Genomic DNA, 27,529 nt, shown 5'->3' with positions numbered 1-27,529 from the left:
AGGGAGAGAGTGATTGACACATCTAAGCCAGGGGGAAAATAATAAAAACACACAACAGGGGGAGGAAAAAACAGGGCCGCTGCTGGACCGGGGGGACAATCAGGAGAGAAATAACAGCCGCCGAAATGACACGAGAATGTCCATTAAAAGGAGATGCTCGATTTAAAAATATAACATTTGTGGATCGCAACGTGTGAAGTCATTGTGCAAGTGAATGTGATGGACTTTAAGCGGAGAGTGTTTAAGGAAGGAAAGAGGGGACTGTAGGAAGCTTATGGGGGCGGGAGGATAATAGAAACAACAAAAGGTATTAAAATATGGAAGTAAACGTTTTTTTGGGGGGTGGACTGGGACGTATGGCAGAGCCTTTGGCTGAGTAGTGTGGGGCTGGAGGAGAGCAAAGAAGAGGGGAGATCCCACCTCTCGGGGTAATGGAGAGAGGTATAGGGGTATCCCAGCGCATGGACCCCCCCAGAGAGCACCCCCTGAGCAGAGCTGAGAGTGTTTGGGATGGGAGAGGGTGAGAGAAGGGGACCCGGTCTGTCCTGGGGGGCACAGGCATGTGTGTGAGTGTGTATAGGTGTAATATAAACATATGTATATGTACAGATAAATACAAGCAGTCATGAAATAAACAGGAATACACACACACACACACAAAAACCCGCATACTCATACTAAAATACATGAATACACAGGACACATCTGAGATACAGCTCTGGATGGAGCCGCAGAACGAGACTTGCGCTGCGCCGCATTTTCAAAGCGGGGTGCGTCAGTATTTTTATAGAAATAAACTCAGCTCAGTAAAGGAGTGGTGGGAGGAGGGCCGGGATCTGCGCAGCTCCCAGCTCGGGCCGAGGAAGCAATGTGACCGCGGAGCTGCGCGGAGAGGCAGCGCTTGGGAAGGGAGCGGAGCGCTCAGCCCCGCTCTGCGCGCACTTTCCTCTCTCGTGCCAAAACGCAGCGGCTTCGTCTTTTTCGTGGGGTGACCTATGTTAATGAAGGGACGGCGATTAATTCGCCTCTCCGTGGCTCTCCCCGTTGTGTGCAACCCAGTACGGTTGTCCTTGGGTTTAGAGCAACCACCGACCCGAGCCGGAGCGGTGAGGGAGCAGATTTGGGATGCTCGGGGTTGGGTCGTTGCAGTGTTATGTGTTATTGGGTTTTTTGTTTGTGATTTTTTGGTTTGGTTTTTTGTTTGTTTGTTTGTTTTTTGTTTTTTGGGTTTTTGTTTTTGTTTTTGTTTTGGCCTCGCAAAGAGGGGGAGGAAGGTGGGGGAGAAGAGAAAGAGGGGAGGAGAGAGGAGGGGAAATTAAACAAACAACCAAACAACCCTAATAACCCCGCTGCACAAAACGGCCGCTGCCCGACGGAGCCGCTCCCACTCTTTGGGCGCATTTTGCCAAAGGACTTCTCTGAAAGTTGGTGCCTTGGCCCCCCCGGGAGCCCCGAATCCCCTCTTCTCTCTCTCTCCTCTTCACTCTTTGGAGTTGTTTTTGTGTGTGTGTTTGTGTGTTTTTCTTTCAATTTTCCCAAATCCACGATACTTTCAAAGTGTTATTTGTTTTCTTTTGGTTATGTTTTAGTCTTTCTTTTCTTTTCCTTTTTTTTTTTAGGGAGGTGGTACCTTTTCAGCCCCCTCCCCCCCCTCCACATACCCCCCACCTCTCTCCACCACCACCCCCCTCTCCACCCTTTACATTCGCCCAAAGCTCCGTGGGGGAAAATCCTCCCCTTACCGCTCCGCACGGCCCCGCCGCCCCCGGAGCGCAGCGCAGAACTAAATATCCCCGTGCAACCCTTCCCCCCCCCTTTCCCTCCCCCCCACCTCCCCGCCATCCCCTCCCACCCCCACATATTATTTAATAACCTTAATCCACCTTGGAAGAATGAGAGAGATAATTCGTTCCCGTGTTTCCTGAGCAGGAGGGTATTTTCGAAATCGATTAAAAAATGTTAAAATAAATAAATATAGGAGCGGTGTGTTGCGGGCTGGAGGGGGGGGGGGTGAGCGGGGAGGAAGAGTGGGGGGGGAGGAAGAAAAGGGTTTTTGGGGGCTGGAGGAAGCGGAGAGGAGAGAGAAGAAAATTCAATGCTTGGGAATGGAAATGGGAGATGGGAGCATCATCCCTGCGTCCACCCGAGCGCCGTGGGGCGGCCGCCCGCGGGCACAGCGCTGCCCGCCCCGGCCCCAAAGTTGGGACCGTCCCCGCGTCCAATGGAGCCGGTGGTGGGGATGGACGGTGCGACCGAAAGCAACGAGGGGTCTCTTTAAAATTCCCATCCACTTCAGATGTCTAAAGTAAGATTGTGATGATTTTGTCACGGTTTGGTAAATTTACCCCTTTAAGAGGCTTTCATAAATCCCAGAACACACCTTCAGCCAGATTTGAATATAGATTTAGGTTTTAAAACCCAGAAGCTGGGAACACCGCTTTATCAAAGAGAATTTCCCTTTAGCTTAGCCATGTGTCGGAATGGCTCTCGCAAAGATCGGATCGGAGAGGGGGGAAAAAAAAGAGCGAAACCTTCATCCCGGAGCGATCCTGCACACACTTTGCAGCCGCATTTCGCCTTCAGCATTAGGAAAAGTTGCCCTCCTCCCCATCAAATAACAAACCCAAACAAGTGACAGCTGTAGGAATTGTTGGTTTTATTTTTTTTAATTATTATTTTATTTTTTTTAATTAACTATTTTTGAGAGGGAAAAAGAAAATAAACCAAGCAAACAAACAAAACAACCAAAGCGACCAAACCCCTTTCCGACCTCCTGCGCTCCGTTCGGATAGCAGCTCCGGGCAGGTATACAGAGCCGCACTAACTCGGGCTCAACGGGGAGCGACTTTTGTGCTCAGAGAACCCCCAGATCAGCTCCCGGGATGGAAAGGAACTGTAACTTCTGCTGCTCAGTAAGTTCCTCAACTTCCGATGCCAGTCGGGTTCGGCTCCATCCCTTCTCTCTCTCGTAGCGCTCTTTCTCCCCTCTCTTTCCCTCTTTGCTCTCCTTCCCCCGCTGTAATTTCCGACCCTTCTGCCTAACGCGACCGTTCCGAAGTGGTGTTATCGCCGCGTGTCTCTGCCCGCCGGGGCTGATCGCTGCTTTTGTGTATTATGACAAAGAGAGAGAGAGAGAGAGAAACAAAAATTCATTTCTTGAGGTTAGGAGAAAGTGGAGGAATAACCCCACTCCCCCCCCCCCCTCCCAACCCCCCCTTTCCTCCCCAAATGAACCGATGTATTATTTGTCATCTTTGTATCTCTGATGGGCTCCTCACTTTTAAGCTTTTCCCCTCATCGGATTTGTGTCTCGTTAAAATATGCCGCACTTTCCTTCAAGTTTATCTGCAATTCAATGGCGGGGTTTCTATTTTCTTTCTGTGTCGTAGTCGTCGTCCAACCCCCCCTTCTCCCCCCCCCCCCCCCCCCCCCCCTTCATCTCTCCTTTGGGGGTGCAGTGCTGCAGCCACGGGGAAAGCCGCGCCACTTCGGAAAGGGGCCGAATTCGTTTTAAAATGGAATGGTTACAAGTTATTTCTTTCCCTTCCCCCCTTCCCACCCCTCAACTTTCCAAGCGTATGGGAGAGGGATGGAACTTCCTTTGGTTGGATGGGGGGGGGGAACAACCCATCCCGGAGCGGGGCAGCTCCTAAAGTACCTCGAGAGCAGGTCGGCTCCCACCTGGGGAGGGATGGGGGGGATGGGGAGTCGGAAACTTCCCCCACCTCCCCCGAAAAGGAAAATATATATATATATATATATATAGGCAAAGGAAATGCATAAAGAAAAAAAGGAGAAATCCCCTCCAAAATAAAAACTTCGGTAGGGAAATAAATAACAAGCAGAAATGAAATTAGAAGAAGTATTTGGGATAGGGGAGGAGGAAAGCATGAATGGGGGAGGATGGGGAGTGGGTCTGTGTGTCCGTGTGTCCATACATTAGTCTGTGTGTCCCCATACACATGCGTCCCCATAGCTATGTATCCATGTGCCTGTACGTCAGTGTCCATGTATGTCCATACATCCAAGTGCCTGTGTGACCATGTGTCCCTGTGTCCCTGTGTCCCTGTGTCTGTGTGTCCGTGTGCCTGTGTCCACGTATCTAAGCGTCCTCAAGTCCATGTGTTGGTGTGTCTGTCTGTGTGTCCACGTGTCTGCCTATGCATGCTGCTGGCAGGCTCTCCCACTGCCTGTTTCCATCATATTCCTCTCCAGGCCACGAAGTTCCCCTGACGAGCAGAGTCCTACAGCAATCAGATTACAACTCCCAACCCAGATATTAAAATAACGGTTCCAGTCCAATATCTTTGTGTGTTGGCAAACTTGGGAGAAATGAAGGGGTCGAGGGGAAAGGGGCGGGGGGGGGGGGGGAGGGAGAGAAAGAGCCAGAAAAAGGGTTTTGTAAGAAAGAAGAAAAGAAAACCGCAGAGAAGCTTTAAACTGCTCTTTCGTTTGTAACCTTTTCCAACCTTTATTCCCCGTATATGAAAAGCTCTTTTTATTGAGACCCAGAAAGAACTTCCCCCCCCCCCCCCCCCCCCCCCCCCTCCAACCCCCCCTTTCACGTTTGGATTTTTAATTAGAGCCCATCAATCGCAGCCGTATATATAAAAATCGATATAAAGTAATCCGGGGAGATGGGGCTCAGCTTTTAATCGAAAATCTTCTTTGCCACTCTTTGCAGATCTTCTTTAGCCGCTGGCTGGTGGAGAGACAAATGGTCATTAAAAAATTACCCCCCGAACCCCCGAAGCAACCCCCCCCCTCCCATCCAACCAACACCCCCCCCCCGCCCAAACAAAGCCACAAACCACCACCAACCAACTGTTGTTGTTGTTGCCATGCGGATCAGAAATTACCCTTAAGCCCAACTCCGATCCCCTCTGCAGGCAGCGGTGCTGTTGGTTCGCCAAACTTGAAAACCGAAGAGCTCAGTGCTGGGCTTTTTTTCCTTCCCCTTCCCGAAGCGGTCGGTGCCGATGGGTTCCCCTCCTCTCCATTTGTCCCTAACAAAGGTCCCAGAGCGCAGCACCTCGCTGCTACCCACGCCCGTCCCCCCGCAGCGCGCAAACACCGCACTTTCTTTTTCCCGTAGCGCTTTCCCCCCGACTCCTCTTTTCTTCCCCCCCCCTCTCCCTTTTTATTCTCCCTCTCTTTTCATTTCTTTGGTTGATTTTTTTTTTTCCTAAGTGTTTTCCATCATATAAAATTTAACCCTTTGCTTCCACTCTGTGCAATATCTATTTATTTTTTTTCCCAGAGTCTTTTTACTCCTCCGAGTCCCCCCAAACCTTCCTCCTTTCTAAAGCCCCGGGGCTGCCTTTCTCCGGTGGGAGCTCCGTATGAAACAATACGCGTTTATTTAAGGGGGGGGTAAATTAATGCTGAGCCCATCCCGGTGCGTTTCTGCGTGATTAAACCTCGCTATTTGTTCCCCAAAGCCTCACATTAACAGCAAGTCTATCGCACTGCATCATCCTCAGGTTTAATGCAAAGCGAGCGGGGCTGGGCGAAAAGTTTACCCGAGTAATTGCGGCTAAGAGTGGGCTGGAGTTGGTTTAATCACTATTTTCCATCTGATGAGTGCGCTTTAAAGAACGGGCTCCGCATTTTATTAATCTGAAGGAAGCGAACGCTGCCGTCTGTGTACCCCAACCCGCTCCTCGGCTCTAGGAAATTGCAATTTATTTAAAAGCGCTTAATACACCGCACGGGCCGCATCGAGTTCAGCCAAACCCCCTCTTGTACTTTCTCCCTAATCACGCCTAATGAAAACGTGGGATTTTCCCATTATTAAAAAGAAGAGGAAAAAAAAAAAAAAAGTGAAAATATAATGCATCTTCATTAGGAAAATTGACTGCTGCGCTCAAGACAGTTCTTAATTGAAAAGGCAACCTATTTTAATGGTGTGGTTGAGGAGAAGATTACATACTTTATCCAAACACAAAGACAATTAATAATGAGGAGCAGGCTGCTGCCATTAACTCTAATGCGGTGACATCAATGTCAGTGCCGTACCTGGGGCGCGTCCGCTCCGCGCAGACACCGCGGAAGGGGCTTCGGGAAGCGCTCTGGGACGCGGAACAGCGGCACAACGTGGGGCGGGGGGGAGCGATGTGCGCAAGGAACCGAGGGACGAATCGGTCCCATCCGCTCTTAACGAGCAATTCGAGAGTCATTTTTTTAAGGGGCCAAATAGAATGAAACTTTCAGTTGCGCCATCATCCACCGAGGAGGTGCGTGGGGACCGAGCGCAGGCCGTGGGATTTTCTCATTTTCCTTTTCTTGTCCACTATTATTATTATTATTATTATTATTATTATTATTATTATTATTATTATTATTATTATTATTACTTCTACCTCCCCTTTCCTCCCCCCCCCTCCCCCCCCCAGGAGGGGTTTGGAGGCTGCCCGGTGCCCGGAGACGGAGAGGCGGCGGGAGGGGCGCGGTGGTGCCCGAGTTAAACGAAGTGCCCCCTCCCTCGGAAGAGGAGTTGATTTGATAATTGCAAAGGGAATAATGAAATCAGAGCAGCGCGATTGTCCCGTGGAAATACAAATAACAGAAAATAAAGAAATTACTTAACAAATAAAGAAAGGAAGAAAAGAAAGGGGAAAGAGGAAAGGAAAGGAAAGGAAAGGAAAGGAAAGGAAAGGAAAGGAAAGGAAAGGAAAGGAAAGGAAAGGAAAGGAAAGGAAAGGAAAGGAAAGGAAAGGAAAGGAAAGGAAAGGAAAGGAAAGGAAAGGAAAGGAAAGGAAAGGAAAGGAAAGGAAAGGAAAGGAAAGGAAAGGAAAGGAAAGGGGAAAATGGAAGAAGGGGAAATAAGGAAAAGAAGAAAAGAGAATAAAAGGGGGAAAGGTAGAAAAGAAAGTAAAAAAGATAAAGAAAAAATGGAGAAAGGAAAAAAGGAAAGGGGATAAAAAAGAAAAGAAAGGGTAAAAAGGGTAAAAAGAAAAAGGGGTAAAAAGAAAAAGGGGAAAAGAAAAATAAAATAGGAAAAAAAAGAATTTTAAAAAAGAGTGAGAAAGGGAAAAGGCAAAGAAAAAAATGAGGAAAAAGGGGAAAGAAATAAAGGGGGAAAAAAGAAAAAGAAAGGGAAAAAAAGTGGGGGAAAAAAAAAAAAAGACAAAAAGAAACCCCCCCTAATGGTCGATTTTCTGCTCTCCAACAGTAGGGAATCTCCCTGGTCTCCCACCAGCACCATCCCCGCGGGCACCTTCCCTGAGAATCTTTGTCCTGCACCGAGCATCCCCAGCACTGAATGTCCCATCCACTGGCCCAGAGCTTTCATGTTGAGTTTTTTGGGGTAGGAGATGGTTTTCCTGCATGGCAAGGGTGGAGGAGGAGTCCAGCTGTGTCTCATCGTATGGGTGAAAATAGGCTCTTTTTGGGTGTATTTTGTTGACATTTGTGTCCCTGCCTGCTGTGACATTGGGTGTACAATGTGAGCTCTGTGCTGTGTGTACTGCCCAAGCAGCCCCCGGACCTAATCCCAGATTTAATCTGTGCCTGGGGCTTGGGGAAGGGGCCAGGGGAGGGGGAGAGTTGGTGCCCAGGGCTGCCTACATCAGGCCTTAGTGCCAGGCAGAGGACAGGGCTGTGCCCAGCCGCTCTCACAGATAGGCATGGCAGTGGGTAGTTGCCTTTATGGACAGACAGACGGACAGGGCTGTGTCCACTGTCTTCTTATTGATAGGCACGGCAGTGTATGGTACAGACAGGCAAACAGGGCTGTGCTCAGTATCCACTTATGGATAGTCATGGCAGTATGCGGCATGGACAGACAGATGGACATGGTAACCTATGGCTTCCCCCCCCGGACAGACAGACATGGTGATAGGATGGGCATTTGTGCCTGTCCATCTCTCCCAGTCAGACAGGCATAGCGGTAGGACAGGCATAGCAGCACCCGTCCGTCTCCCCCAGACAGACAGACGGACAGACAGCTGCCACCTGCCAGCCCACGCAGACTAGAGGCACACATGATCCAGGAGATCCCGGTGAGAGGAGCCAGAGGCAGCCCAGGTGGGGTTGAGCTAATCCCCAGGCAGACAGACAGACAGACAGACGGATGGACAGACAGACAGACGGACAGACAGACGGGGCCATGCCTCACTCCTCCTGCCAGGCAAAGGGGTGCCCTGCTAAGTTGCACTCAGATGAGGTGGAGCGTGGCTAATCCTCAGGCAGGGCAGGAGGAGAGGGCCAGGAACGTGGGGATGTGTTCAACTCGTCTTGGGACAGGAGGACGGAGGGCGGTTTGGGCTGGGGGAGGCAGAGCCCAGCTGGGTCTCATCATGGGTGTGGGAACAAACATCATCGCAGTTTCCCTCCTCATAATGGATGGAAAGTGGTGGGGTCCCAACTGGCTGTGGCCTTTAGGAATGGCCCTAACATCCGCAATTGGAGATAAAAAGAAAGTTCCCGCTGGTTCCCTTCCAGACAAATGAGCCCGACCGCATCCCTTTGCTCTTTAGCAGCATCTGCCCACCCTCTGCACCTGATTCCTTCCAGGAGCCTTTCATCTCCCTCCCCGCCTGCTCCCGCAGCCTGAGCTGCCTGCGGGCTTAATGGGATGGGAGGACGTGGCCCCCTGGGATAGTTCTGTGCCCACCTCCTCCTCCCCATCCTGGAGTACCGCTGCTCCTCACCCACAGCTGGAGAAGGGATTTCAGATGGGAGCACTCCTAGATATTTTGCTTTATCATGTGGAGATAGCAGGGGCTGCCCGCTTCTTTCTCCCTGAAGTCTGTCCTTTGCATCTTTAGTTTCCCTATAAGAAGAACTTGTAGCAGAAACACCCAGGTTTCTCCTTGGTGTGTTTACTTTCATATTGGTGGTGCAAGTGAATTCAGTATCGACAGGTTGCTGGGAAAACGAATGATATTGTGTGCACTCACAGAGAAACACAGTGATGAAGTCCTTTCCTTAGACATAGAAATGCCTTTTCAGGTGTATTTCTTTCAGTCATTCATCAGCCCTGAGCTCCCCTGAACCCAAGGGCCCCAAAATGAGTGTGTGCTGGTGACCCACCTGTGAGCTGGGTTCTTCCAGAGGATCTCAACTTGCCCACTCCAAGCACATCCCTATGTACCTGTGCAGGATTCTGTGCTGGGATGAGAGCTGGAAAATAACCCCCAGGTCCCCTTCCTATGGGACAACGCAGCCCCAGGAGCAGATGAGTTAACAAATGCAAAGAGATAGCAGATACAATGGGCAGGGATTGTTTTAGGAGCTGGTGTCCATCCTAGGTGCAGAGCCTGACGCTCCCTCCTACAGCAGTGTGCTGGGGGGAATGTGGGGCAGAAGGGGCAGGGCAGGAAGGAGGAGCAGTGATAAGGGGGTCTCTATAGGTCCATGTTTAGGACAACGGCTTTGATTTAATCTATTCAGCCCATACATCCACCTTTGCTATCTGATGAGAAATTCCCAGTGAGCCGTAGTCTTTCCTCCCCTCTATGTAGCAGGGCATTCACGGGCTATGGCAGCCATTTAAATATTGCATTGAAATGCAGCATTCCAACAATTTCTACATATGCATTGCTAAGAAATGTAAACTACAGTGTAGTGGCACAATTGCCCATCTCCCCTCAACTTACCTTGTTTTTAAACTAAAGGAGCTAAACAAAAGGAAGAGGGCCAGTTCCTTTCCTATAGCTTTTTCATTTATTTTTAGACCAGAGCACATTTTATTTCAATGAAATATGTTGTCTTCCTGATATCCTGTTGCTCTGTTTCAGTTTCAGCCCATGTGCACGGGTTGTTACAGGAGTTAGTAGATGAAGCTCACTGGAAAACAGAACAACATCAGCAACAACAACAAAAGAAAGAGATAATACAAACAGCAGTGGTTTGTCATTGGGAACAGCTCTCCAGTGAGAGAGGTACCAACCATTATCAATGAAACTGTTGACCCTTCAGATCATTGACATGTGCAAAGATCACCAGTCCATGTCCATTCATCGTTGGTGGATGTGTGAGTTTTTTCTCATGGAGATGAGCTAAACTGGCAGCCCAAGTGGGCTTTGTTTTAAGAAAAATCTCTTGGAGTGATATGGGCCTTCTAGTATTCCTGCAGCCCCCTGCCTTGGGAGCATGCAGGTTTTTGGTTCCAAGGAGGCCATTTTGTCAAAGCCGTGTGTGATTCAGAAACTGGAAGGAACAAGGAGGTTTGGATGAGAAAGGGAAACCTATGCAAATGTTGATGAGGATGTTATATACTGTAAAAAACAGGGGTGGTCAATAGAATCATAGAATCATAGAGTCATAGAATAACCCAGCTTGGAAAAGACCTTGAAGATCATCAAGTCCAACCGCAGAATAATCAGGTGTTTGTGAGAGAACTGATGAGAGAACTCCATGTTGGATGAAAATCTAGTTGTATAGAAGTGGCTCTGAGGGGCATGGTCAGTGGGCATGGGTTGGGGTTGGGCCTGGGGGTCTTAGAGGTCTTTTTCAACCTTCATGATGCTGTGATTCTATGAACACCTTGCCAGTGCTGATGAGTGACTTCATACCATTCCTGATTGCTACAGGGCTGTAAGGGGGGAGATGTCTTATGTGTTAGTTAACCTCAAGAAAAGATGTTGTGGGAGGACCAGTCTGGCACTGTAACTGTTACATCTAGAAAATGCAAGGGAAAAACACTGCCAGCATCTCCCAGAAGAGGAATTTCACATGACACCTGCATTGTCCATGATGAAGCACAGTGGTTTACAGAACAACAGAGAAATGGGCACGTGTCCTTCTGCAGGACGTCCCGGAGTGCTAACTTTTGTTCAGATTTAACTGAGGGATGTGTAAAAACTCATGTGACTGCATGCCTGAGGCTGGTCAATAGTACAAAGCATTCATTCCCATGGCAAGCATCACATCCCTCTAGAAAGCAGAAGAATTCTGAGCACAGATATCCTCGTGCATTGACACCAATCCCAGCATATAGGGTCATTTGTGCTGTATGAACTTCCAAAATCGTCTCCTATCATTGAAATATTTTCTTCTTCCATTTTTTTGCTCTAAGATCACCTATTTCCCTGTGGTGAAAGTGGAACACAGCCATGCTGTCAGCATCTCAGTGCCTATGGTGACTATGTTTGGGGAAGTAGCACAGATATGTCCTCATCTGAGACCCAATTTGTTCATGTTTGTGGTTTGGGAGAGGGAAGGAGAGGCTGGATTCCAAACTTATTAAAGCCAATAAAAATATCACAGCATGGATCAAATGCTTTCAAGTGGTCTTCCCAAAGGAACATTTATAAATCCATCAAATGTCAGTTTGTGCTTTAATTGTTTGGCATTGCGGTGAAAGCAATTCTTATGCTTGCCTTTCCTCTCCGCAGTCTTTCCTCTAAACCCATCGCTCTCCCTCTCTCTCTCTTTTTTTCCCCCTAAAATGCTGAGTCCCTGTGAGCACTTTGAAAGGTTGTCTGCATGAAGTTCTCTCCTGATGACTTCCTTGTGTGGTCACCTGGCTGATGGTTGGGACTCACCTCCTCTCTGCAGAACCATGGACAAGCTTTTGGCCTGAACTTCTCCTCAGGCTGATTCATTTTGGAACCCGATCTTTAAGGTCATTTCCAACCCAAGGCATTCTATGATTCTACAATTTTAGGATGTTTCTTAGGGAACACATCCAGTACCAACCCAGTCATCTATTCTAGAGCTGGGCTCCCAGCTTTCTTTCTCTTGAGTTGACACAGAAGTGAGATGTCCAGCTGGTGTCAATGCACTAATCCTAACTCCTTCTCCAGTGTCTTGAGAACCTTACATACCATGCATGAGTGTTGGATGGAAGATGTGTTCTCTCTTCTCTCTGAAGCAGAGAAGAGTCAGGATAAACAAGGGTAATACGTAACTGAAAGCAGATTATTATTGCTATTATTTAAGGATTTACAGCTAACATTAAAATATTTGGAAATCTGATTTTGAATCTGACACAATCTTTTCACATTATTTAATTCCCTTAAACATCCTTTTCCTCTGTTTTTTGAAAATTCTACCCAAAGATGGAACATAAATCTGTAATTTAGAATCATGGAATCATTAAGGTTGGAAAAGACCTCTAAGTTCAAAATGTCCAACCCCAACCCATTCCCACCATGTCCACTAAGCACATCCCTAACCAGCATGGGTAGAAAAGTAAAAGAAAGAATACTGGTATATATAACAAAAACAAACAAATGAACAAAAATCCATCCATCAAAAGAACATCCAAATGAATTAAGATTTTTATTTACTGTATTTCACCCACTTCCATGTGTGGTTTCGGATGGTGCCATACTCCGCTTTCCAATACACTGACTGTCTCTCCAGAAATAATCACTCAGTCTTCCTCACATGCTGAGACATCCCTTAATTCCTTAATTGCTTTAATATGAGCAGGTTTGCATTATGCTTATATGCTTTTTTTTTTTTTTTTTTAATTGCACGATGTGCATTTCTGCTGTAATCATTTCACTGGTGAGATGCTGAACTGGGGAGGGAACAGAATGGGACCTCAACAGCTCAGAGCAATCTCAGATGCTGGCACTGAAATGCACCCATCCTGGTGCTCTGGAAATCACTACCACCTTTCCCAGTTGAAACCAATCACGTGCAAAAAAGAGAAATCAGCAAATCATTCAATGGGTTGTCTGTTCTTAAAACAAACCAATGTTAAATGTCAGGTGGGTTTTGCTCGCATACCATTCTGAGCCTCAGATTCTTTAGAAACATCTTTTATGGCTGTCACTATGCACAGATGAGAGCTGTGCTGTGTGGGTGTGCATAGTGTGTGCACGGTGAAATGAAAATGTCTAGATTTGTAGCACAGCCCATGGGGAAGAACCAGCAAGTGGGGACTCCCAGTTGGGTGTTGGCATATGGACTTATTTGCTCTCATTGTGGTGTACGTAAGGAAAACATACTTGAGAAAAGGGCAAAGTGACTCTTAGACAAGCCATAAAGGTGTAAACAGAAAAAAATCAAGCACAGCTTCTGATAGCTGGATTCAGTAAAGTGTCTTAGAACCAGAATAATAAACATTCAGATAGAGTAAATGAAGTGTGATAAAGATGTGACAGTGAGAAACCCTCACCCATGGCCCTCAGGTCTCTGCATTTGTTCTTTAACAGCTGAATATTGTAATGAAATGGATCTTTTACTTCTGATGACAGCAATAAGATGATGACTATCTCTATCCATTAAATAGATAAGATCTCAGGTTGGATATTAGGAAGCTTTTTTCTCTGTAAGAGTGGTCAGGCACAGGAATGGGCTGCCCAAGTAGGTGGTGGAATCACCACACCTGGATGTGTTTAATGATTGTTTAGTTGTTGTACTGAGGGACATGGGTTAGTAGGAAATACTGATGGTAGGTGGATGGCTGGATTGGATCATCTTGGAGGTCTTTTGTAACCTCAGTGATCTGATGATTCTAAGACAATAAACTAATTCTAGTTTAGTTAATTGTGATGTCTGCAAGGAACCAGCCAGAACTTCTGCTGATGTTGTGCCATTCATTCATTGGAACTATTCTGAATTTTCCTGAGAATATTTTTGCCTTAACTTGCCAGAAGAGATTTTGAGAACTCTTTAACCTTGCACATCTGTAACCAGAACACTTCAAATAACGTGAAGTGACTTTTTGGTACCATGGGGATTCCAGATGGGGTCTGTAGGATAAGTTTGAGTTCAAGAGTAAACATAACAGCCTCTTAAAGCAAAACACTAGCTTCATTTTTAAGTGAGTGCATTGGGCATACCATGTCCCGTCTCTGGCTAGACTAGTTTCTGAATATCTGTCTGATCTGTAGATGTCCCTGCTCATTGCAGGGGAGTTGTACCAGAAGGCCTTTAAAGGTCCCTTCCAACTCCAGCCATTCTATGATTCCATGAACAGCAATAATCATTGGAGAGTACAGTGATGCTTTTGCCATTAAAGAGGGCTGAACCAGTCTGGAGGTGCACACAGCCATTCCCCCATGGCCTCCCATACTGGTTTGTAGAGACTGTGGTGAGCTCAGCTACTTCTATGGCAAACACATTGTCCCTTCTTTAGCCTTGATTTTATTTTAAAATTGAGCTGTGTTTGTTGGGTGTGTGGATAAACACAGGGAAGAAAAACAAGAGGGGAAAAAAAACAACAAAGTGTGCTTATTTCCATTCAAAAGCATTTGCAACACAGAATTGAAATGAAAGTACAACATAAGGCAAAATTACAGCATTCATCAGATTTTGCTGCTGTTGGGCTGCTACCTACACACTCCATCCAGCAGTTTGCTAAGCAATCAAGCAGTGCCATGTTGCTCGATTTTAAATAAAATCTGAGATTCTCCTCCTTCATTATTCCTGCTGGATTTTATTCCTGACGTTCTTAAGCTCTAATAGAGGCTTTTGAAGTGCTGAGCTCATTGCAAAAATGGCCAGGGCTGACCTCTACCTGTAGCTTATCTCCATGCGAGAAGGGAGGGAGGGCACAGCTCCAGCTCAGAGTTCCAGAGTCTTCAAAATGGAAGAAATGGCAAAACTTCCAGTGTTCATATGGAACAAGCATAGGGGTGGCTGTAAAAGATGATGGCAACACTCAATTTTCAGCTCTCTGCTTTGCAGGTGATGTGAGTGCTAATTGCTGGGCTGGTTGCTTTGGCTCCTAATGGTCTGTTCCATGATTCTGAGGTCTACTGTTCCATGTTGGACTGAATCATAGAATGGTCTGGGTTGAAGAAGACCACAATGATCACCCAGTTTCAACCCCCTGCTGTGTGCAGGGTCACCAACCACCACACCAGGATGCCCAGAGCCACATCCAGCCTGGCCTTGAATGCCTGCAGGGATGGGGCATCCACAGCCTCTCTGGGCAAAGAGAGTCAAGGGAGAAACTACTATACACATTTCCTGGCTTTATGATACCATATTACCTTATCACCCTTTACATCACTATTTTTGTGGTGGTGTTTAAATAGCTCATATTCCTGGTCAGCCAAGGCAAAAACATGGAGCTGTGACCTGAAGAAGGAAGGAGAAGCACAAGTGTTGTGTGCAGGGCACAGCCTATTGATTCATATTTATTTATGATTCGGGTGTGGAGTAAGAGCACTACATTTAAAAGGAAATGGTTTGTGCTTTTAATAAGGCTCTTCACTTACAGCTGTTCTGATATAACCTTTGCATTACCCACTGCATTTTCCTTATAGCATTCGGGCTTTATGGTCTGCTGACTCACAGACATGTATCTTCTTCATTATTTACAAATGTGATTGCTTACATAGCAATCTCTCCCTGTACATAAAATGAACGCAACTTCCATTTGCTTTCATATTATATATATATATAAAACACAAAAACGCTGCTGTTATTACTTTAATATGAAGAGCCTCTTAAAATGGTCCAAGCATCATCTGCTTTGTTAGTGCCTGCTTGACAAAGCTTCCACATTCCACAGTTAGTTTGCTTCTGAGGATGCTAAGGCTTTACAATATGCACTGAGATTTTGATAAAATCTCATCAAAGCCTGCTAAAAGATCTCCTTTATCTATTTTGATTGGCTTGATTACATTGATTAATGAAACACTGGAGGATTTTATGTGATGGGATTAAATAATGCAATTAGTTTTAATAATTTTTCTCAAAAATAGAATTAGGTAGGAACAAAAGGGGAAAAAAGAGAGCAATGTTCTGCATATAGTAGTCATGATAAGTCGTAATTCTTTGGTTTGCCCCTTGGAACAGTGGCATTTTGCAGACTACAGATGCAAGATCGCTCAGGAGGAAATATCATTGTGAAAGTTAATACTGGGATGAGTCTTAGATCTACAGTATTTTACAGGATGTCACTCACCGTGATGCTAAGAATGAGCCCCCATTGGCTTTGTCATGCTGACCACTTCCTTGTTCTCCTCTGATTTTTTACAGGAAAAGGCAATTTATAGAAGAATAAATTTATAATTTATTAACCTTTCAGTTTGCATAGACACCCTTCATGGTCTCTACACAACCTCTGCTACTGAAAGCAGTGAAGTTGCTCTACTTTCACCCAGAGGCTTCCCCTATTATAACCTGTGTGTCTTGGGCCCAAGAAGCGAGATCTATGGAAGTCAGAAACTTAAAGTGTGTACAATCATTGTCCTGACTATTAAAAACTGGTGGTAAGCAGGTTTGCAACCAGTGTGGGTAAGAGCAGCAAGAGAGTAGAAAAGAGAACACTGCAGTTCTACTGACTGTTCTTCATTTTGTGCCCAGCTGGACTCAGGTGACCCATAATACTCAGAAGTACCCCTGGACTCAGGTATTCCATAAGTACATGCACTTATGGACACGGTTGTATGTTATATGAAACTATGAGGAACAATTAAACCTCATGTAATCCAGGATTGGCAGTCCTTAGTTCCCAGTGCAGCTAATGGGAAGGTGAGGTGACTATGTAAATAATAGTCTTATAGTGGCCTGTGTGAATACAGTCCACAGCTCCTCTACATTCAGTGTGTTGGAAGTCAAGAGCTGGTCTGAATTGCTAACTGTGGATCTTAGAGGCTACTTTAGTGCTCAGGTCAATCATAAGTATTAGAATTGGAGGTCTACACAGGGCTCTCCATCTCTTCATTCTTCTGTTGCTCCAGCTATGTGCAACTAGGCTAATATTCATGTGTCATTTAGTGATGTCTAATTGATATTTATAATTCATTCTGGAGATCTTGCAGGGATATAACAATATGAATGCAGTGTCACTGCTGGAGATTGAGGTCTCAGTGATGTTTCCAACACCTAGAATATAAATTCTAATTGCCATTTATTTTTCTTCTCATCTAGGTATATCTCTATATCTTGTTTACTGTCACTCTGCACTAAGCTGTTACTTCAAAGCATTTGCCATGAATAATCACAATCAGTAAACTGCATAACAGCTTTGTTAAATACACTGCCTCTACCCTTATAGTATCATTCCTGGGAAGAAAAGACAAGCAGAAGCTGTGAATTTTGATTCCAGGTCTGATTTCAGAGATAGCAGGCAGCTGATGGATGTACACACAGAGTTTAGAGGGGTTTGGGATTACATTATGCCTCCTTGTGCTGGGTCATCGCTGAAGTTACACTGCCCATGTGCTCCCTAGTTGGATTCATGGCACAGAGTGCAAGAACAAACATGCTGGTTTAGCCTCAACAGGTTCCCTTTTTATATCCTTTTTAACAGCTTTCTTTTCCACATGATCTTGGTTCATGGAGTGATTCTGTGTTCTTTAGCAGAGAAAGCATAAAATGATGGGTTTTCTTTTGCTAATGAACCTTTGTGTGGCCCTGGGTACAATTCCCTTCTATTCTTTGTGTGCTTTGATTTGTTACTCTTTAGGCTTCCCCTTCCCATAGCGTGCACTGACTCCTATGCTGCATGTGTGTGTCACACCCAGCTCAGCAGGAGTCTGATCTCATTGAAAATGTAATATGGCATCAATATCAACACACTATGTTCTAATTCACTTTATTCTTCCACTGCAACTACACAAAGTAGTGAATGAGTCAAAGCCTGGGCTGCTCTGGCTGAGATAAACTATTGGTCCCATTGAAACAGGCATCCAGATGATCTGTTTTGAAGAAAATGTTGGGCCTTGGTTGGGAGTGAGGAGTTGAGAGCTAACACAGGCTGTGCAAGCAGGGTAAGAGCATCCGCATGCATGATGTGCTGGCTCCATGGTGTCCCTTCACTTCATGCTATGGGCCTGGATCAAAGGAAACAAGATTCAGGTGGGGGATAGATGCTTTTGACAGGTTCTCACTCCTAAGCCATTCTCTCTCCTACTCACCACCTTTTCCATAACACTTGTCCTGCAGCCTGCATGAGTGTGGGCCAAGTGCTCTTACCCATCTTTACACCATGTAGATAATAGAATCACAGGACAGTTCAAATTGGAAAGGACCCTTAAAGGCCATCTGGTCCCACTTTCCTGCAGTGAGCAGGGACACCCACAGCTCCTCCAGGTGCTCAGAGCCCCATCCAGCCTGACCTTGGGTGTCTCCAGGATGGGGCATCACCACCTCTCTGGGCAACCTGTGCCAGATCAACCCTCGCAACAGTTCCCCAGCTGATGTGTAGCCTATTGTCCTAATTCTCCAAGGCAAGCACATATGCATGTCTCTCTAGTTTTACTACTGTACTGACAACGCTGATTATCTGTGGAAAAAGGTGATTCCGAACCCAAGCAGCCAAATGCCAGAACTGCAATACCTAAGTAATAAGGGTGAAAATAATGTTATGTTTTGTGTTCTTTTTATTTATTCTCTTATTTTCCCCCAAGAACAGGAGTTTTTTAACATCTAAAAAACTGCCTCTGCACTGTAAAATGCCGCTTGCAAGAACAGTCTGAGATCAGACTCTATAAGTGCTGTCCCTTTAGGGCTGTCAAGGAAATAAAATATTCATCCCCCGAGGCCCTGACATGGAGCAAATATATTAGCTAACAAAAATAAATCATTCTCTCTCTAATAAAATGTTCAACTGCTTGTTTGTTCTAACAAATATGAGAAATGGAGGTTTAATCAAGGAAAACAAGACTTTACACCAGACCACAAGGTATTCTTGGCTAGAACACTGCTAATATGCTTGAATAATTCTGGTAATAGTAAAACTGAGCAGTCCAGGGAGGGTAGCTCTTACATTGATTTAGAGTGACAGGATTTGGGGAGACAAAGAAGTAGCCAAATTAGCTCTGAGAAAATGATCATTTGTGAAAGTTTTGCTAATGTCTCATCTTGAAGCCTGATAGGAAGATGCTTCAGGTTTCTGCTCTGTTTGTTTGTTTGGAAAAGCAGGGATGGTAATATGTTGGCAAATAACCAAGGCAGAGAAGGGGCTTAACCTGACTGGGAGTTCACATGGTGATTCCTGTATAGAAGAGCAAATTCCCTTTTTCCATATATCAGTGCTTCCCATTTTCTTCACCATGTAGAACTCTTTTTATCCAGACAGATGAACACGGACCCTCAGATTGATAATTGGCACATATAGATACGAACCCCCTGTGTCTTCTCCCTCCAAAAGACCAATCCCTGTATCTCCCCCCACCCCCTAACTCTCAATTGTTTCAATCTATTGCCCAAGCCCTCCACCAAAGTTTTCATGAATAACATTGCAATCTTTGGAACAAATCCAGAGCCAGTTTGAAGATAATAGGAACACTGAGTACTAAATAACAGACTGACAGAAGACATGACACCATGCTGGCAGAAGACATGTGTGCATGACTTTTATAGTAACCAGGGCACTCAGTACTTGGTAGTCAAGTCAGGGAATAGCAAAATATACTGTTGGAAAAAGGGCAGTTTTTAATATCTCATGATGTTAGCTGGAGAAGATTAGGTGTATTGTAGAAGCAATAGTTTGCAAATAGTCCTTTATGTATAGAAGCTGAAATGGGTGACCTGCATGTTTGGTATTGAGTAGCCACTCAGAGAAACTTGTTATACAAGTCAGATAAGAATTTCTACTAAAAGAATGACTTCTGAAAATAAGCACTGATGTTATGTAAAGGTGATTGGTAGGTGTCTGACTCATCATATCACTGAAAGAAAATAGGACCATCTCCATTTCTTTAAGTTATTATAATTTATCCGTTTTCCCCCTCTTTGCTATGCTTTTATCTGTAGTATATGTGCTTCTACACGGCCTAGTTCAAATACATACACAGACAAATATCTGAGCTATATTTCAGTGTACTAGCCTGTCTGAAATGGCAAGTTGATGTACCAATTGATATATTTTAGGTATGTGTGTCATGGTTTCAGACCAAGCAATTCAACTGAAGACAGCAGTAGGTCAAAGCATGGGGTCACATTCTTGAAGTATTGTCTGCCCAGTGATACGGTGCTTCCAGCCTTCAGATCTGGAAATTATATGAGAGGAAAAAGAAAAGAGGAGGAGAAAAAAGGAAGTGTTGAGTTATCCATCCTTCTCATACAGGGATATTCCTAATTCTCCAGCCAGGCTTGATGCTAGGAGTTGCCCAGATTGGATGCAGTTTGGAGTCACCATCCCTGGAGGTGTTACAGAGCCATGGAGATGTGGCACTGAGGGATGTGGTCAGTGGGCATGGTGGGGTGGGCTGGGGTTGGCTTTGGGGATCTTGGAGGTCTTTTCCAACCTGAATGATTCAGTGATACGTGATGTGGGGCACAGTACTTGTCATCTTGATAGAGCCATCTCAAATCAAGTAAGGTAACTCATTTTGAAACATCCTCAACCTCAGATCTTTCTAGCCACCCTTCTTTAGAAGAAGTGCTTTGTGTTGTTAGAGCTCATCATGCCAATGGGATTTAGCTGCAGCGGGACCCACAAAAAGATCACGCATTGCTGAATATTCCTTTGCTTAAGCTGTGGAGAGGAGGTTGAATTGCATGTGCACCTTACTCTCGTGTGGAGTAGCTTTATCTTTTATTGCTTGTGCAAGATCAAGCACTTTCACTTCAACAGGAGATTACTTCTGTTTGAAGCCTTAACCATACACTGTAACGCTTAGATATAAAAAGGGCACGGAAGGCAAAGCGTGCAGGAATTAAATTATATATTATATATGCATGCAGCAGAATGAACGTAGCGCAAGCCTCATGTTAGCTGTGAATATCTGTTCCACTTCATGAGAGCCCTCTCCTTTATTTCTCACTGTTTTCTAGCGATATCAGTGTATTTTGTCTACCAGAGGAATGAATTCTGCTGCTTTTTCTTAGGCAAAAGCCCCAATCAGAGACAAAGGGCATGATGACAGAAATGTCTCAATTCACAAGCACTCTTTACAGGTGATTGCCTATGTATTAGAGATGCAAATGACAGTTTTGTTTCAAATGGGGTAAATCTAAGATTAAACTCCCATCGAAGAGTAAATGTTCCCTTTACCTTTCATGTGTACTAGCTTGAAAGAGCCTACACAACAATAAATTGCATTACAGAAGCTCCCACTGACACAACCATATGTTAGCAGTCTCTGTGTTGAAGGGTTACAGCTCGGTTGTAAGAATGTGCTGTGGGCTGAAATTTGGCAGTGTCTGCTCACTAGTTCGTTTTCAAAATGTAGCTGCAACGCTTCCCAATTCCTCACCACCGCCTCGGAAAGAGCAATAGGGAAAAAATCCGATGCTCGGTGAATTTAAGTTTGATGCTTATAGAACTGGAGGCCTCCGTCGGGATGGCGAAATGAGAATGTGTCAAGCCTGGTTGCTTTAGGAAAACGTTAAAAAATCAACTGCAAGGCACAAAGAGCTCTCGCTTGGAGGGAATGCGCTGCCCTGGCACTGCGGCCGCAGCAGGTTGCGGCTCCGGGGGCTGTGGGAAGACAGTGACCTGCGGTATGCAGGAACATGACCAGCTTGCAATGAGAGCCTTGGGAAAAGGGAGGGGGGGAAGAGGGAGAGGCTGAAAGTTGAGGAGCAGCTGGTTTCTGTGAGTCTTGAGTCATGCTGCCTTTAAATTCCCACTTCTTGGCCGCAGCCAAGACGGGGAGGCTTCCCACCAGGAGTGGTTCTTGCTGCTTGGAGCAAGTTATGCAGTGCAAACCTGAGGGGGAAGAGAGAGAAGAGTGCAAACTTCTGCCTTATGTGTATTTATGGGTTCTCTTATGAACACGTGGAAGGCAGGGCTGGAAAGGAGTTCAGGATGTCTGCCCACTCTGCTGCCCAGTAGCACCTGTGAGTGAATGGGGGGCATGAAGACTTTATTCTCATTGGCTTTCTGGTGATGGGTTGGTGGTTGGACTAGATTATCTTAGTGGTCTATTCCAACCTTTAAGATTTCTATGAAGAGTATCTGGTATTTCTTTGTGGAGTCAAGGTGAGCTAGAAATAACTATTTTCTAAGTTGTATATGAGTACATGAATAGAACAGTTTTGGTAGTGTTAGAAAAGAGATGCTATGTACTCATGCCTAATCCGTTTTTTGGTGGCCACCACAATGAATGTTCCTTTTCTCCTCTCCCCATAGTCAGATGTCCTGATGCTAGAGTATGAAAGAGATTTAATACCACTGTGGGCCAGCAGAGGTTCATTTGGAAAGGTGTGCAAAGCCAGGTTGGGTGAGGCCCTGGGCAACTTGATCTAGTGCCTGGTTAATGGTGTCAGTCCTGCCCACGGAATTGAGAGATCTTTGAGATCCCTTCCAATCCAAGCCATTCAGTGATTCCGTAACTAAGCTTTGAATGAGAATTTCAGTACTCCGTTGTCATTAGAGCTTCATGTCCACCAGTGCTGTGATCATGCTTCCATCAGAGCTGCTACTGCTGTTTTCATGTAATTGTGTCCACATAGTTGTGATTGTCAGCTCTTCAGACCAGTGGATAGGCAAACATAGGAATATGCTATTTGGAAAGGATCAGCAAATATGAAAGATTTATTTTGTTTGTGTGTGCATGATGGTGAACCTCAAATGCAGCATGGGACTTGAGGTGGGATGGTGCAGTTAGGATCCTTAGCCTATATCTGTCCTATCTACCTGGATCAAAAGTGATCACAACTTCTGACATGAGAACATGGGACACTTGAATCTTGAAGGCCAATTTCTGTACACAGGTGTGCATTAGTGATTCAAATCAGATACCAGAGAAAGACGTGTCTCTAAGATGCATATCAGACCTTACATAGACTGAATTATCCTTTGGACATGTCCATTCTTTTCGGCTGACTTCCTAGAGGATGTAGAGATACCTGTGTGTACCCGCTGGATGAAAAAACCAAGTGGGATGGGTCACACTGAATTCAGCCAGCAAAGCCATGTAGGATGTGGCTTACCACAAAACAAGCATTTCTCTGCTGAGCAGTCTCCTGAGCTACTTTACAAGGCGGATATAACATGTTGTATGAAAAGTAAAGAAATTAAATAACAAACGTTCCACTTGACCAAAAGGTCAAGGTCTGTACGATTAAAATGCTTTGTTGTTCTAAGATCAGCGAAAGTCACAAAGCCATTATAGATAAATGGCAAAGTTTCTGTGTGCACTGACTGTTGAAGAGCATTGCTAACCCCATCCTTGTGGCACAAGATGAATCTGCCTTCATTAAGCAGTCCTCACATTCTACAAACATTGCTGTATGGCCAATGGGCACAGCTAGCGAGAGTAAATGTGGCTAAAAGCACTTCTTCCCAGCTCTACACATGCGATACTGTGTTTGGACTGCTGCTCTTTGAGTGCTCTTCTCATACTCTTTAAATTAAATAGGCAATCCATCAGATGATATCAAATATACTAACCTCATGACACAAAGTCGCATCCCTGGAGGTGTTCAAGAATGGTGGAGATGTGGTGCTGAGGGACATGGTCAGTGGGCATGGTGGGGATGGGTTAGGGTTGGACTTGGGGATCTTAGTGGACTTTTCCAACCTGCATGATTCTTTGAAATCATGTCCTTTGGCAAGTGAGTGATTAGTGTGTGTTGCAGTGCAGGAAGCCCCACAAGGCTGACCTTGCTTTGAATGTGGTAGGACTTTGTGGTTCTGCTGAGCAGGCTATCACTCACAGTACTAGATATGGTTGTGAGACAGAGATGAAAGTCCACAGAAAGCTACTAGGATATATTCAAAAGGCTTTGAGCAACTTGGTCTAGAGGGAGGTATCCCTGCCTACATCATGGGGGCTGGAACTAGATGATCTTACAGGTCCCTTCCAACCCAGACCATTCTAATGATTCTATGATATACTGCAATATTGCTTCTGTCCTTCCAGAAGATAGTAGGGTGAGACATCAATGCATGAATTGTTTATTTTATTTAACAGTTTACAAATAACACTTTTTTTAAGTGGACCCTGCTACTGCTTTGAGTCTAGGTAACATTCGACCTACTGTTAAATTATTAAGCATATTGGTGGAGTGAGAATGAAAGAAGATCAGGAAAGCCACTCACAGTAAGAATAAATAGCCTGAAGTTCAGATAATTCACAGCCCCAGTCCCATCGTCCTGCCTGTTGTAGAACTGTATTGTAATAATCATACTGACCTGAAATAAACTGTTTGAATTAGCTGCTTTTTTTCTTATTATTTTTCCAAGCGTGCCAGACAGAGCTGGAAATTCAGCGAGGATGAGGTCTGAGGTCCCAGGAAAACAGCCTCTCTCTGCTGGTATCCCCTAACACGCCCTGGGATATCTTCTTTTAATGACAAAATGCTTCTTTTTCAATTCTACATGCATTTCTTCTCCAATGGATTCTTGAAATTGAACTTAATCTTCTGCTGTGAAGAAGATATCAGAAGGGTCAAAGGAAAGACGAGAAAAATTATTTTTTCATGTGTGCTTTTGGATATGAATAAGCACGTACAATGCTTTATACCATGGACTGAATAGAGCTGGGGGGAGATGCTGAATCTCTCCTTACTCTCTGCATTCCCACCCCATGTCTTATTTTCCCTTCTGCTTAGTGGGAAGAGATACAAAAAGAGCAATTTGTCCTTTGCATGCTGTTTTGAGAGTTGAGGGAGTGTCTTGTCTCACTCACGAAATGATGAATTATAGATTCATTGAGCAATAGGGCTGGAAGGTACCTCAGAGACCTCCAGCGCTGGAAATTGCACCATCTCACCAGATAATCTGTTCCAGCATGTCACCATCCATCTGTTAAGCAGAGGATCACAGCATCAGCTTTTGCCTTGGGCCTTCAGTCCGTGCACAAAGCTCTGCTGAACGGGGGATTGGTGAACCTCTTTTACTCTGTGCACTGTGGTTATTGGCTATTTCACACTTGCACAGTGCAGGGAGTCCTGGCCAGGCTCCTGCTATTCATAGATTACACAAATAACTTATAGGATGTATATGGTACCCAGGAGGTACAGATGGGCTTCTTCAGTTGTTTTCTTCCTTGATGTCTGAAATGGTGCTGCGTTTGGACACAGGAGAGGGACTGATGGGAAATAGATTCATGTGCTTTGTCATCTGGTGGAGCTTAAGCTGAGTTGTGTTGAGTTGAGCTGGGACAGATAGAAGGCTATTCATGGAATCATAGAATCAATAAGGTTGGAAAAGACCCCTAACATCATTGAGTCCAACCCTTTGATGTAGTCTGCACTTCTTTTTCTCCCACTGCACCTCTCCACTGGGTCCAAGGGAACCACCCCTTGGGTCAGTAACATGTATAACCATATTTGTAGGGACAAAACGCATCTGCACCAACTTGATCACCATGACATGTTTATAGAGAACCTCTCCAGGAATGAGGAACTTATTTTCTTATATGCCCTCCTCCTACATGCCCCAGCTCACAGCGCATTATTCCAGCAGACAATTGTTACTTGTGAACCATGCTGAAGATCTTGCCTTTTCTGCTTTAATCTAAATAGCTCTTTTGAATGCATTTTATATCAGAATTTGATTACAGATACAGTTCTTTTATTTTCATTTGTTTGAAAATATTCTGTTTGCAGGTATGTTATTATGGCTGTCTCTTTGCCATTTACAAAGGAAATGTGCACTCTGACAATATCGTGTGCACCAAATCAATGAAATATCCTGTGTTTTCTATTCATTAAGCCCCTAAAGCACTATGCGCAAATTCCCTCACTTTAATTACACACCTCAGGGATGTGCAGGCCAAAAAGGAGGCAGTCAGACAAAAAAACCCAGTCTCTGCCAAAAGGAAAAAAATAAAACCAAACAACTGGTAAACATTTATTTTCAGCGGGGAAATCTGCTATTAATTCATATAGTGACTTTCCCCAGCTGAAATAATGAGGAAAGCCAAGTGAACCAAATGTTCACAGTGAGCAAACATGAACAGTAGGAAATCAGCCCATCTTGTATTTACATGTTTATTCCATCAGCCTTTGAAGAATGTTTGCACGATCCTTTCCCCCCCACCATTGAGCATCAATGTTTGCTTGCACTGCTCCGGGGGTGACACACAGACACTCAACCACAGTGAGCCCCCAACTTGGGAAGGGTCATTTAAAATGCTGAATGGGATGCCTCCGAGCATCTGTAAGGTGTAGCTTGCCCATTTGAACCACACAAATGCTTTGTCATGCACCAAGGACTGCATTGCTGCTGGCTCCCGGAGGTGGGTGCATGAAGGACTTTTTTCCTTACCTGTTGAAAATAGTTGTTCTTTCAAATGTATTCTCTATCCCTGCTGTGAGGATGGATCAGAAACACTTAGTGAATTTCTTGGGAAAAGATAAGACCTTGCTAACATAACAAAATATTCAGTACTTGCCAGATAAGGGTAGTGGTACAAAGCAACTTTGTGGTACAAAGCCCACAAATGCATCACTGACCAGAGTCCCCCATAATTTGGCAGTAGAAAGCCTACAATTAAAAAAAGAAAGGAAATTCATAATCACTTGTATCAGCATGTTCTCAGGCCATGGAATGTCTTTTCTTTAGATGGGTGTGACAAGAAAATGACTCCCTGACTTTTGCCTCTCCTGGAATTGTCCAGATGCACCAGGCTATTTTCAGTAACATCTTATAATATAGGACGCGGGCTATGCAGAAATCCCTTCAATCAGAAGGGGAGCCAGCTGTGTCTTCATTTAAAATCACAGCAAACCTCTCATTTCTTTGGTTCCATAGAATCATGGTATTGTTTGCATTGGAATGGACCCTTAAAGGCCATCTGGTCCCACTCCCCTGCAAAGAACAGGGATGCCCACAGCTCCATCAGGTGCTCAGAGCCCATCCAGCCTGACCTTGGGTGTCCCCAGTGATGAGATATCCACTGCCTCCCTGGGCAACCTGTGCCAGTACCTCAACACCCTTATCATAAAGAACATTTTCCTTATATCCAATCTAAATCTCCCCTGTCTTAGTTTGAAATCACTGCCTCCTGTCCCGTCACAGTGGTCTGTGCACTCATTGTAGCTCTGGGTGCTTTGAGCCAGAAGCACAGGATGATGTGGCTAGTGACACATGTGAGTTATGAACAGAAAGGGAGAGTCTTCAGTAATATTCGGGATGCAAAATCAGGCCAAATAGCCAAATGCCAGATAGCAAAGCAACACAGGTTAAACTCGTATTTTGTAGATGGGTGGGAATTTTAGTAACCGGAGCTGATGTTTGGATGAGATCAGTCATTTATCCTGGAAGATTCCAGGAGATGTAATCTCAAAGCCCAGGTGTCAGGTATCAGTACTTTAAGCAAGGGAGTCAAAATCTCATGCAATCACTAAAGCAGTTTAACAAAGTTTAACTAGGGCGGATAGCAAACAAATCTGTTTTTTGGATTAGTGCCCACGAAAGCCCATAAATTTCAATGCGGTTCTACCAAAGCGGCATATTTTAAAGCGTAATCGGAAAAGCAAAAAGCAGGGATCTGGGCAGAGATGTGTATGGATAACAGCGTTTCTGGGCTGAAACTTCCCCATGCTGCAGCTTGAGATGATAGCAGACTTCTTTTTTTCCTGTTATTACTGGGAGGTTTTATCCGTTAACCCCAGTAAGTATAAGCTAGCGTCACTGCTCGAGTATTGCTTTTCCAGAATTAACATTAGCATCTACCAAAGCCATCCCTAAATAAATTTTTAGCAGATACATCATTTTTGTTAGAGATGAATAAATGAATAAAATGTATGCGCGATCTCTCTCTTTTTT

The 27,529-nt window shown here is 44.9% G+C and overlaps 3 long non-coding RNA genes across 6 annotated transcripts in view; 1 reads left to right on the top strand and 2 right to left on the bottom strand.

The window, feature by feature from the left end:
* The first annotated feature begins 2,062 nt into the window (after positions 1 to 2,062).
* LOC107315466 (uncharacterized) overlaps positions 2,063 to 27,529 on the top strand; it is an 89,789-nt gene continuing 64,322 nt past the window's right edge. The window contains exon 1 of the long non-coding RNA XR_001555920.3: positions 2,063 to 2,912. This is a non-coding gene — a long non-coding RNA (uncharacterized LOC107315466). The remainder of the gene's footprint in view (positions 2,913 to 27,529) is intronic.
* On the bottom strand, positions 2,640 to 5,112 carry LOC146760850 (uncharacterized). 4 transcript variants are annotated; one of them, XR_014946197.1, is made up of 3 exons: positions 4,860 to 5,112; positions 3,659 to 4,702; positions 2,640 to 3,102 (listed from the first exon to the last, which is right to left on the bottom strand). It is a non-coding gene; the product is annotated as an uncharacterized LOC146760850 (long non-coding RNA). The 4 variants fall into 4 exon arrangements; XR_014946198.1 differs by having other exon boundaries at positions 2,640 to 3,099; XR_014946195.1 differs by lacking the exons at positions 3,659 to 4,702; positions 4,860 to 5,112 and adding an exon at positions 3,279 to 3,650.
* Positions 12,440 to 26,854, bottom strand: LOC146760849 (uncharacterized). Its single transcript, XR_014946199.1, has 3 exons — positions 23,948 to 26,854; positions 19,758 to 19,853; positions 12,440 to 17,693 (listed from the first exon to the last, which is right to left on the bottom strand). It is a non-coding gene; the product is annotated as an uncharacterized LOC146760849 (long non-coding RNA).

Source organism: Coturnix japonica, chromosome 5 (genome assembly GCF_054131305.1).
Source record: "Coturnix japonica strain WE chromosome 5, WE-NBRP24, whole genome shotgun sequence".
Classification (NCBI taxonomy): Eukaryota; Metazoa; Chordata; class Aves; order Galliformes; family Phasianidae; genus Coturnix; species Coturnix japonica.
Note: the sequence above shows the minus strand (reverse complement) of the source record. Positions and strands in the feature narration are given on the sequence as shown.